At 31.6% G+C, this 13,284-nt stretch overlaps 1 non-coding gene across 1 annotated transcript; it reads left to right on the top strand.

Annotated features, from left to right (window-relative positions):
- Window positions 1-12,953: 12,953 nt before the first annotated feature.
- Window positions 12,954-13,027, top strand: Smp_tRNA_02283_Arg_GCG.1.1. The gene has a single exon. It is a non-coding gene (tRNA).
- Window positions 13,028-13,284: the final 257 nt, after the last annotated feature.

The following is a 13,284-nucleotide window of genomic DNA, read 5'->3' as shown; positions in this document are numbered from 1 at the left end:
TTGTCTACTTTTCTCCTCAACTTATAGGAGTTCGAGCAGTATAAAGATAATTGAAACGATATTTAGATCAAAAATAGAGTTCCTCAAAACCGATTTAACACATCTCTTCAGAAACGTGAATTTATCAGCCAAGGAAGTATTATGTTAGTAATAAACATTAGCGGGAACTGTTTGGAACTTAACATTTTATAACTCATAAATCCAATTTCATTTAACTTGAGTTTAACTTTTATACGCAGAATTGTAAAATCAGACACAAAGACCTACTTGTTAGTTGGTTTGTTACTGCTTCATTTACCAATTATAGTTTCTCCCACTGAATAGGTACCCTGAGTGAACAGGTTTTATAATTTATCAGTTAGCAACGAATAATGAATTATAATATGATAGAAGCTTATTTATTATTGTTATAAAAATGTGATTTAAAACCTCTTTTTTTAAAAAAATTTGCATAAAATGCTCTGGTTATTCATGAACATATTGAAAATTAACTAACATAATTTATAGACAGTCATCAACTTGTAAATGAAACTAGGCTATTTGTTACAAATAGCTGTAAATCATGTTTTGAATTAAATTAATAAATTTTGATCGAAAAAAAAGAATTCTGTATCAAAATTTTATGTTAATGATGGTGGTCTAGCTTCAATTGACTTATGATCTCAACTCTATAAGATTACTGAAATCTCCACAAAACCCCTTCTGATAATGATCATGTGCTCACTAGTGACTGGTTCCATGAGGTATTTCCTGGAGTTCTAATGAGAAGCGGTGACCAGTGGAGTTCAACCAGGTCTGTTGGGAGATATCAACTCACTGAAGACATTGGTGAATGGTTGCTCAATTTCGTGGATTGGTTGAGGTTAGACAGTAACACCGTTGGATACCGGCTCAGTGGTCTGGTGCGAGACTGATAGGTCCTGGGTTCGAATCACACGAGGCGGGATCGTGGATGCGCACTGCTGAGGAGTCCCATACTGGAACGAAACGGCCGTCATGTGCTTTCAGGTTTTCCATGATGGTCTAGCTTCAATTGACTCATGATCTCAACTCTATAATATTTTGAATTCATGCCAATTCACAGGGATGATTAGCTCGATATAGATAATCATATTAAATGTAGATGACATATATGATATTAAATGGTTTCATGCGTTCTAGTTCGAAAATTATTTAAGTAGTATATTTTTCACATGTACTACAGTAATGAAAGGGTTCAACTGGGAAATTGCAATTCTTTTAAAAAAGTATCCTGTTGATCTATGAACGGTGTATTTAAAGTCATTTCCTGTGCCATAACCAATCGATTATAATCATCTACAACTATTGAAAATAAAATAGAGACAGAGAGTACGGTTCAACATAAGCAATAAATACTACGATAGGTCAACCTGGTATACCATGATAAATATGCTTGGTTATTTTATGATCTGCTGTTTAGGTTACATATTATTTAAGGTTATCAGGGATGGTATTAGTGTAAAGTAACAGCAGGTAGGTTAGTTTACTTATTATGTTCAGTAATAAAGGCGACTAAACATCTAAAATTTTTATAATCTCATTTGTGGAATGAGATATACTTACAGGTGTAAGAACATGAAAAATGTTTTCTGAGGAGAAGTGAGAATCGATGCAGTGAATAAAGGAAGGAAGTGATTTTATTTGACGGACGGATTGTTATAATTTATTCCGTAGTCTGGAAAATTTACTGGCAAATTAATTCATACGTGTGATTTAGAATAAGATTATTTCACTAGTGACAAAAAGTTACGGATGCTGTAACTAAGATTTTCTGCATAGTGAATCGCATCATTGAATATAAAAGATAGTTTATTGAATATTCTGAAGAAAAAGATTAGATTTCGTTTGAACCTCCTCTTCCACAAAGGGTTGATTACAAGCGTATTACATCTGGACTTATAATTTAAAATATAATCAATCCCAAGAATGAGTACTGTAAATCGCCTTAATTTAACCCCAATCCAAACACCATTAAGAATAAACATGCAGTATTCTATGAGTGCTTGAACATTTAACTTATATATAAAAATACATAACTCGTTGTTAATACGGCTACGAATTACGCAACCCACAAGACGTCAAGACGCCGAGGTCTGTTTTGAGACGTGCCTTGAGAAGAACATAGTGTAAGAACACCTGAGTCACAAGTCCACTACTGTATTTAACTTGGATAACACATTAACGTTTATGACTAGATCTTGGTTGATTGGGTATCACCAAAGCATATCCATCCAAATTTATCCATGTTGAGTTGCAACTGATGTTTCAAATACCACTGCGGTACCTTGTCGAGTTCCAGACTGATGCAAATTTGCATATTTTTCAGCTCATGAGGAGAAAACAAATACACTGCTTTTAGATCATCATTTATATAAATCAAAAAGAGCAAAGGACCTCTGACACTAGATTGCATTACACCACTTTTGACCATGACAGCATCCAACAAGTAGGAGTTAACTTTGACTGTTCAGTGTCGGTAAATGAGAAAATAATTAAACCAAGAAAGCAGAGAGTTTTTGATCCCGTAAGATGATAGTTTATCTATGAGAAACTAATGGTTAGTCAAGTAGAAAGTTTCAGAAATGTCAAATTATAGCACTAAGACTAGATGTCCTCGGTTGCATTGAGTAAAGTTCCAACTGAAGAAGCATCCCCCACATTATTTATCGGAGTACTTATTTTATATTAGCCTAGTTATTTGGAAGCGATCTCCATCCTGTTACAGAATATAAATCTAATAATCTACAAATCGTTTTTAACTACGCTAAACATTTCATTAAAAAAATACAACCATTTTTATGTTAATGAGTTAAAATTATACGTTTCCTATCCACTGAAAGAAATTAGTAAAGAAGAAGAAAACTTCTAGGAAGCAAATGTACTTTTCTGAAATCAAATTCTATATAGTTCCAAAACCCTTTCTCAATCTTTAATTTATTCATTTTAAAAAATGGTAAAATTCAATTTTGAATATTGATTTTATTGTAATTCAATAAAATACAACTATATTAAAATAAATACATAGTAACTAAACTATCACTTAATTATTAACATTGGATTTTCATTATATTGTATATATAAACAATTTTAACTTATATTTTACAATTGATTGATCACTGGGTAGTGATCAATGTTATGCTTGTCAAGTCCTTCTTAGTGCTAATCGAATGCTATCGATCAAGTTGGAATGTGATCACTATTCTAGGTGGCTCGACACTGCATGCACTATATTGAGATAAGATGGTGGTTGAAGATGGTCAACAGGAAACCCTGGATCCGGGTTTCGCGCTACTTGGCACTCGTCAGCAAGGTGTACCTGTAATCTTGAGGGAACTGGTGCTCCCTGACGGGTTCGATCACATGCCATCCAGCTTCACAGTCAGAGACGTTACCACTGAGCTATTCGGGCCGTGACCAACCTCCTGTAAGACTGAGTTGTAATCGCAATTGATTGATCGCTGGGTGATTATCAATGTTATGCGTATCAAGTCCTTCTTATTTATTTGATCAATGATAACCTATATAGTTATTACTTAATATTGACATTCTACTTGTCGTAAATAATGATATTTTAATTTTCTTTAATTTTGTCGAATAAATAATAATAAATTATTAATTATTTATTTCAAACTCCTAATGCGTTTTATTTTTTTTTCCTTATTGTATAACGAGAAAACTCATTAGTTTCTTCCTTTTTTTCCTTTTTTAACATTTAAATAATATTTTAATAAAAGTATTATTCATTTTTTTGTTTTTTTTTAGATTTATTTGTGTTAATTCTATTTACTAGTTGACAAACCAGACTGAAGAAAAGCAACTATAAAGGAACAAGCAATTTATGTTCATTTAAACTGATAAAAATCCATTAGGTTAAGATACTACTTTTTTACCGAATAGAAAATAAAAGAAGCAAGATTCTTAAATACAACACTTGTTGGCAAGATTCGTGGAGATGTGGAAACATTCACTTACCTGGGAAGCATTATTGATCAACAAGGAGGATCTGGTGCAGATGTAAATGCCAGGATTGACAATAAGAGAGCCGCATTCCTACAAGTGAAGAACATATGGAACTCAAAACAACTGTCAACCAATACCAAAGTGAGAATCTTCAGTACGAACGTCAAGACAGTCAATCCTACTGTACGGAGCTGAAATGTGGACAATTACTGTAATCATCGTCAAGAAGGTACAAGTATTTATAAATAGTTGTCTACGCAAAATACTCAACATTCATTGACCGGATACCATCAGCAACAACCTTCTGTGGGAGAAGACAAACCAGCTTTCAACTGAAGGGGAAATTAGGAAAAGACGTTGGAAGTGGATAGAACATACACTAAGGAAATTACCAAACTGCATGACGAGGCAAGCTCTGAGTTAGAATCGTGATAGGAATCCGAAAAGAGGAAGGTCAAAGAACACATTACGCCGAGAAATAGAACCCGATATGAAAAGGATGAATAACAACTGGAAAGAACTGGAAAAGATTGGCTAGGGCAGGGTTGGATGGATAGTGCTGGTGGGTGGCCTATGTTCCTCGACGAGGGGTGACAGGCGTATGTAATTAAAGAAAATAAAATTTATGCATAGTATATGAACAAATGATAGAATATATAGTTTAATAAATGAATAAACAGCAAACCCAAGTTAAAAAAAAGAGAAATACAATTTATTAATAAATGAATTATTAAGAATTAGTAAGAACAAGATGTTAATGTACTTTTTGGTAAAAAAAAGGTTTAGTAAAATTCCATATAAACTACTTTATCAGTGAGATAAGTGAAGTAGTTTGTCAGTAAATTAAACATATATCTATACTTTAGTTCCTTCTACATTATTGTATACCTATTTGTATATCATTTTGAAACGTAATAACTACGTTCAAAAATTAATTTGGAAAATATGGTGGTATTGAATATGTAAAATATTTTCATCGAATTACATAATGAAACTTATGTCCATTAAACTATTTACTGTTAATAATACTAATGATCAATCATCTTCATTATTATAGTTTATTAATTAAGATTGAACATGCTTAATTTCATCAACAATAAATGTTATCATTCACTTAATCTTATCCTAGTGATTGATTGTCTCTTTTCTATTCAAATTATCCAACTTTATATATCAATATATAAGAACTTTCGTCTAAATTAGAGCAAATAGTTTTACAGTATTTGGGCGCCGAGTTGATATAAGACATTAAATAGGAATAATATATTCGTAAAATCTCAGTGAATGAATTAATTCCTTGAAAAGCTTGGACCAGATTGCCAGGTGAAACGTTGGATTTACTTCAAATTCGTTCGCTGAAATTTTACAAATATATTAGTCCAATTTAATGTTTATACATCAATGTTATAATTTTACTTTTTATCATATATAAGTTTATGATATCCACTGTTAATGAGGAACTTGGAATCTAAGCCATTTCCATTTGTTTCACAGTATTTATAATTTCTGCTCATTTAAAAATGGAAAGAATTTTGATAGAACAGTGAAATAGACATAGTTGATCTAAAAAATGTGATTTATCAACTCCATCTTCTCATTATTCAATCAATTTTTTCTAAAAAAAAACGAATGATTTGGAAAAAACGTTTATACTTCAGTGTCCTAGTGAAAAACTCCGCCTGTAGCTCCTCCGGGGGTTACTGCCGGTCCCAAGCCCGGGTAAAGAAGGAGGGTTGGGCATAGGGTTAGCGACCTCATCCCGTAGAAAACCAAGTCGCTAAAAAAATCGCTAACCAGAAAAAATTATTCAAACCATTTAAACTCTCCCCTGGGAGTTGAAGAAATAATTATGACGTCTCATGATGAAGGCCGAGTTTCTTCGGACGTCATGAGGCTGATGCACCTTCTAACAACCAGAGCAACAATTTTTTTAAGTTCTTGTGAAAAATAATCTCTGCAAACTTTATAGGAGCCTTCATTTTTAAATTAGTAGAACGGAATATTGTGCTCTATTACTGTATTCATATTTTGATCAATCGCTATGCATTTAAATGTTAATCATATTTAATTTTTACTTTCATAAAATGTAAACTTTTTTCCAGAAGTGAAAACAGGTAATTGGGAACTGAATTTAATGTCTTTGTTTTATGTACTTCTATCAACATAGATGATATTAACCTAGTTTTGAGTAAGAATACTAGTTTAGTTGACTGGATTAATTGCAAGTTAATTAAGATCAACTAAGACCAATTCATTTGTCTTAATCAATCAGCTGTTAATAAACATCTGGTATTATAATTAACTTTTCATTGCTTACTCTTTCAACAGTATATTCTGTTGACATCATTCACAATTAGTCATGATAAGTAATTAATTCGTTTTGTTTTCATCATTAGTTTGTGATTATTATAGCAATAAATGAAAATAGTGATTGTGTAAAGCTTTCGTTTTAGTTTTTTTCAAAATTATTCAGAAAATATTTCTTATTTTAGATGATCTTTACTATTTAAAATTACTATAGCTGTGCAGAATAGAATTAGCTGGTTAGAATTATGAGTACGTATCAAAAGAAAGACATAAATAACCCTCAATATACACTAATTTTGGAGAAATATTTGATATTTTGTAAATTTTTTATTTTACTTTTCATTCTTTAACGTTTAGAACTGATACTGTTTAATTATTCAATTACTTACTTACTCCTGTTATTCCATGTAGGACACAGGCCGTCGACTAGGATTCTCTAATCATCTCTGTTCTCTGCTCTCTTTTCCATTTGTTGCGGAGCGATATTGACTCTTTCGATGTTTCACTTCAATTGTCGACGCAGCTTTTTTAGTCTGCTTCATTCCCTTTTCCCTTGAAGATTCTAAGTTGATGATTTCCTCATGTTACGGTTTAATGATTTCCACAATTTATGTTTTACATACTTTTGGTAATGTCTGCTTCAGCTGGCCAACAAAATTGTATTGGTAAGTGTTATATCGTGTGCGCTCGTAATATATATGAACGTGCAATTGGAGAGGAGTGAATTTTACTGATCGGACGCAAATGATACTTGAAATCGTACGAGCAGTCTTAATTGCGTATCGGCCCTGCTATCTGCCTAGCCCAGCCAGTTGAGTCCAGAACACAAATAACAGCCTCGGCAATGTGAATCATTATTTACAAACATACTGGGTTTTTATACAAACCAAAGTAATCAATAAACTGATTATAACTCAAGAATCGTATGATAATAAATCAAAGATCAAAATAAAGCTAATGATATGAGAAACACGAATATGAATAGTTTAGTTACGTAACAATTGCACAATAGGAAATAGGCATAATACATTGGTCGATAAATAGTCCTAAAAGTTACCATTCGTAATTCACCGGGGGATATAACACCTCCCCTTTTTGAGAAATCCGGATTTTAAATTTCTCGAATTCCTCCTCCTCCACGAAAGACTGTTGGATCCTCATATAGCCAAGTTACTATTAATGTGACATTATATAGAACATGTTTGTCATATTTAACAGAGAAACCATTAGAACTGACTGGATGATGAGGATCGACGACAATCGATTTGAGGTCACCAGCGTTTGATTCTTGTGAAACAGTTTGCTTGAATTTTTTCGAAACCTCATTGGCAGATAATGAATCATAATCAGTGTCTATGAAAAACGTATTGGATTCTTGATTATTATTTAATGCATCTGACATTTTTCTCCCATTTTTATAGAGTTCAACAGGAACATATGAATCATCAAAATAATATAAACCTGGCAGAAAAATTAGAGAATCTTGACCATTAGATTCATTAGAAACATTTTTACCATTCGTAATTCACCGGGGGATATAACAGTAAGTCAAAACAAGCAAACATTGTTTGACAAAATAATGTAACACAATGACCATGTAAAGCTCATGGAACTTTGGTCTAAAACTAATTTCTTACAAACAGCTGGAACATGCCTATTTTTGATCCTACTATACGTGTTATGGATTTACACTTAATCATTTTATAGTATATTTTGCTGCGTTTTTAACCTTAGCTGAAAGTTGATTTAGAATACAACATCTATACAATAAGTTATATAAAATACGTTCTACTTTTTCGTAATAAAACAATGCAGTTCTTCGAAATTTACATCAAGTATTTTATTGGCATAACCATATTAACATCACCGGACGTTTTATTGATATTTAGTAATATTTTCAATAAATATCAAATAAGTAACCACTTTAAGCAAAGATGGATAGTGGCTAGCAGTGGAATTCAAGACGCGCGTTTCGTCCTATTTGGGACTCGTCAGCCGGATGTACCTGCATCTCAGGAACATCAGTTGGAAGATCCAAACAAACAATACTAAGTAAAGTAACCACTTTGTTTACTAGTGAATGATTCCTTGAATTATGATCGAAACCTTGTCAGCTAGATCAATTACTTCACATACTTTAATCGAAAAGTAAGAAAAATGTGCAAATTTGTGATCTTTATGGTTATACTAGAATAAACGTTAATACTCTAAATTAAATAACTTTTGATTGAAATGTAACTGAAGTTACAACATTATTGATAGGATTTATTTCTTGTTAGTAGATTGCCCAGTGTAGTGAACGAGACTATAAGTGAGGGCAATCCAAGGTATATCATTACAAAATTACAGAACCCTTTAGTAAAACCTGAGAACCATACAATAAATACTTCATTTACAAAATGTCAATCAATCGTCTGGTATTTCATTGTTCCTTCGTTTTCACAACAATCATTCTCTGTTCTCGTTCTCTTTTATTTGATCTTCTTAACATTCTTTCTCTAGGTATTTCACTTTCGACTGATAATACATACTACTTATATCTATCGACATTAGTAGCCTGCTCTACACTAGAAAAAAAACACTTTTAATTAATTTTGATGTAATTCTTTTAATCTGTTAAGAAATTGTAATAATATTGTTCATTTGTTTTAATGATTACAAACACAACTGTTGTTATTATATTTTGTCACATTTCTTTGTTTGTTTTTTTGTCTCATATACATTCCTGTGGGGAAATCTTTACAAGGAATTGGATAATGAAATGAATCTCATATAAATTATCACGCTTTACATAATATATGTGATAGATTACATTGATATTTTCAGTAAGAAATCAGCAATTGCCTAGATTCATGAAGGTTAGATGTGCGTATTCCATTGACTGTAAAATCCAAGATTCTAATTATTGTCTAGCATTCTTAAAAAGTTTCCGACTCAATCAAATTTTATTTGTATTATAAGATGGAGAAAAATAATTTCCTGGCAATATGTAATCACACTTCGAATCATAAATTTAATACCCAATATAATTTGATAAGTGAAAAAAAAGAAATAAATTAATTGATTTTATTTGGTTGTCCAAATTGATGTTATTGTTATGAACTGAAACTGATCAATTTCTTTTGACATATGGGTATTGAGTGTGAATAACGTAGATGTTCTGAATCATAGCTTATAACATTGATAATGGTAAATACAAACACTGGTAAATAAAATTCGTTCCCTTTAGTCAATTTTTGAATCCCAGTAGCTCAGTGAATAATGAGATAAGCGTTTAAATTGAAAGATACTATGCTCGAAATTTAGTATAAACATCAATATTGGGATGGAGGTGTATCCAGCTGATGTATTTCACTACTGACAAATATTCTAATTCTTCCACGTTAGTTTACAACATCATTGCTTGCGTTGATAACACACTGGTATTGATTAAATGACATGTAATATTAGTTAAATACTGTAAACTTACTGCTTTCTAATGAACTCTGAAAATTCAATAAAAATACTTTCAATGGTATTTTGTAATTCACCTTGCTTCCATGAAACTTAAAGTGAACTGAAATAGCATGAATGAAATAATTCAAATAGTTCAGCAGGTTGAACCATACGTTATAAATGTTACCACAGAGAAAATCCAAGATTCGAATTAAAAGATAGACGAGCATAGTTAAGACAATATTCCTATAGATAGATAAACATTTACTTGTTATATAAAAGTGGTTTCTCTGAAATCAAAAGGATCAAACTCTTACCAACTTTTGTTTATATTGAAGTTGCGTAACATTGGAAATGAAATACGATATACATCATGTTAGTGAGACTGTGATTCCACTTTATCATGCCAACTTTTGTTAATTAAAAAAACAATTTTAATTATTTGTTTGTTCGAATCAAGCATGTTTCATAAAATAAAATGTAAATTAAACTGCGTTAAAAACGGACAAATTTTAGTTCATCAATTTGTCTGCTGACGTTTGATGTTCAAATAAGAATAGTGTATATCAGTTTCTTAACTCCTTTTACAATTATTGGAACGAGAGACTGTTCACTTTAGCTAGATAACCTCTAAATAATTATAAATACTAGACAGTTGTTTTTTCTGATATGAGATTCATGGAGTTTGAGCACGCAAGAAGTTGATATGAATCGGACCTGAACTTTTAAGCCTCTCCGCCATTACATCATGTCTAGACCAATGAGTTGGATCTCAATAGTTTGCATTTTAGATGTTAATTACTCTTTCTACTTATTCACTATTTTAATATATTGTATTTATTGATAACAGTTTCAGCTCCAAATGTTTTGAACTGTACTCCCTAAATAAACTTCCGCAAGCATGTCGCATAAACAATAATTTTCAGGTTAGTTGCTGATATATTTTGTTTTGTACTGCTATCCGCAAAAACATTCCTCTTGTCAGTGGATTCGTAAGGCATTTTTCTATTAACAAGGTAGTGTATGAACAAATGTTTCGTTACGTCATAAGCAAAATTCACTTCACAGCCTGTGGTAACAATAGAAAACATTGTAGCATAAATAATGACCTTTCAGTTTGTTTTCTAATCATTCATAATATTGACAAACGTTTATTACATTCCTACGATTCTGTACTAGCAACTTACAAAAGTATTTGGAAACATATTTATTTACTGTGAGAAATCAGTTATTTTTTTTATATAGTGTACTTATTTATCTTTTCGTAGTTTTCAGTAATCCACAATATAACCAAATGATAATTTCCAGGGAATGAATATTTTATCTTTATTTTTTTGGAAAGGAGGTTTATGGTGGCTGAAGTCAAGTTATATATCAACACTGAGATAAAAATATAGACCATAATACTACTAATTCATCTTAGTAGAAATCTTATACATGTACTGTAGTGTAATCCTGATAATAGGAATTTTTCTAACACAAAATGTACAGAAATTGTCAAGCTCTATTCCACACCACTACATCATAGTGTTAAAATTGATTGCAAAATTCAAATAGACTTGTAGTGAACTAGAACACAAAAGAGGACAATAGATTGTATTTGAATACAAAATTATAGAACTTCTTAGTCATATCTGAGAAGCATACAGTAAATACGTCATTTAAAAAATGTTAATCAATCGTCTCCTATTTAATTGTTCCTTCATTTCCACACCAATCATTCTCTGTTCTCATTCTCTTTTCTTACCTTCAGCCGTCAAACATTTCACTTTCGACTGATAATACATACTACTTATATCTATTGACATCAGTAGCACACACCACAGATTGAATTAATAATCCAGAGTAATAAGTAGATATTAGAAGAAAACTATTACACAAGCAACTTATCATGATAAACTATGTATAGGGGAACTATATTTATGGTTGAAAGCGTGATTCAATTGAAGCTAGACCACCATGGAAAAACTGGAAGCACTGGACGGTCGTTTTGTCCTCTTGTGGAACTTCTCATGAGTGCGCATCCACGACCTCGCCTCGCGAGATTCGAACCCAGGACCTACCAGTCTCGCACCAGAACAGTTAAGGGATATACCGATAGACAAAACGGCTGTACAGTGCTTCCAGGTTTTCCCTGGTGGTCTAGCTTCAATTGACTCATGATTTCAACTATGAAAATACTAAATCTCCACAAAACCCCTTCTGATAATAACAATATTTATCTTTTTTTAAAGCATATTTTCTATGGACATTTTTCTATTCTAACTTTCAATATGAATCAAATAAAACTCTAAAACGGATGATTTTTAATGTAACCAAAAATAGAAAAAAACTTCCTAACAAATAAAATTATCTTTATAATGATTGTGTTTATTTTCCCCATAGGTATAATTATTATCTATATAATATTAAGTTTAAATAAGTATATGAACTTTAGAATATTTCATTTTAAATCAACTTTCTAAATTGATTGTATACTTAGTATATATATATATACTCATATAATACATAGTAGGGGGTTTACTCAAGACTTTCATCTACTGAATTAGATATTATAATAAAGTACGTCAACAAACTATTTTCCTTATCAGAAATAACAAGTTCATCTGTTTGGAAATCAGATGGGCATAACAAAAAAATAATAAATAATTGTTCAAATGAATTTAATTTACTAAGGTCACAAGTTCATAGTTATTTGTTGAGTAAATATGAATTGTTACCTTACAACATATATATATTCTATGTATATATAATTACGAACGACTTATGACAGATATATAATTGATTATAATAGAAGGAGTAAAGATGTAAAACTTAAAACTGTCAATGAAATTTGTGAACTTTCTGTTCTGACGTTTTGTTAATTCTATGCATTCATGTTTTATAAATAGAATGTTCAGTTAAAGAACGGTAAATATAACTGTTCTTATTCATAAAGAAATAATCATTTAAGTAAAGTCATGAACTTCTGAAATTCAGCAGTCAATATTTCAATGTTATGTAAAACCAATATCTTTTTACCATCAATAGAATTGCTACGATCACCATATATCCTCATTCTAGTAACTAGATTCAAAAAAGATTTCCTGGAGTTTGAGTGAGAAGCCTTGGCCAGAAGAGTCCAATCCGTGTCGGATGTATGGAAATTATCCACTTCAGACAATGAGTGAAGGGTTGCGCAAGATCACTGACCAATCGAAGTTAAACATTAACACCGTTGAATGACGACTGGCTCAGTAGTCTAGAGGTTAAGCGTTCATCTGCGAGATGAAGGTCCCGAGTTCGAATCTCGCAGGGCAGGGTCGTGGATAAGCACTTCTGAGGAGAAATATATATATATATATACATATATCAAACGGTGTTAATGTCTAACTTCAACCAATCCACGAAATTGAGCAACCATTCACCAATGTCTTCAGTGAGTTGATATCTCCCAACAGACCTGGTTGAACTCCACTGGTCACCGCTTCTCACTAGAACTCCAGGAAATACCTCATGGAGCCAGTCGCTAGTGAGCATATTATTATTATAATAAAGAATCTAAATATAAGTTTTAATGAA

The sequence above is a fragment of the Schistosoma mansoni genome, chromosome 1 (assembly GCF_000237925.1).
Source record: "Schistosoma mansoni strain Puerto Rico chromosome 1, complete genome".
Lineage (NCBI taxonomy): Eukaryota > Metazoa > Platyhelminthes > Trematoda > Strigeidida > Schistosomatidae > Schistosoma > Schistosoma mansoni.
Note: the sequence above shows the minus strand (reverse complement) of the source record. Positions and strands in the feature narration are given on the sequence as shown.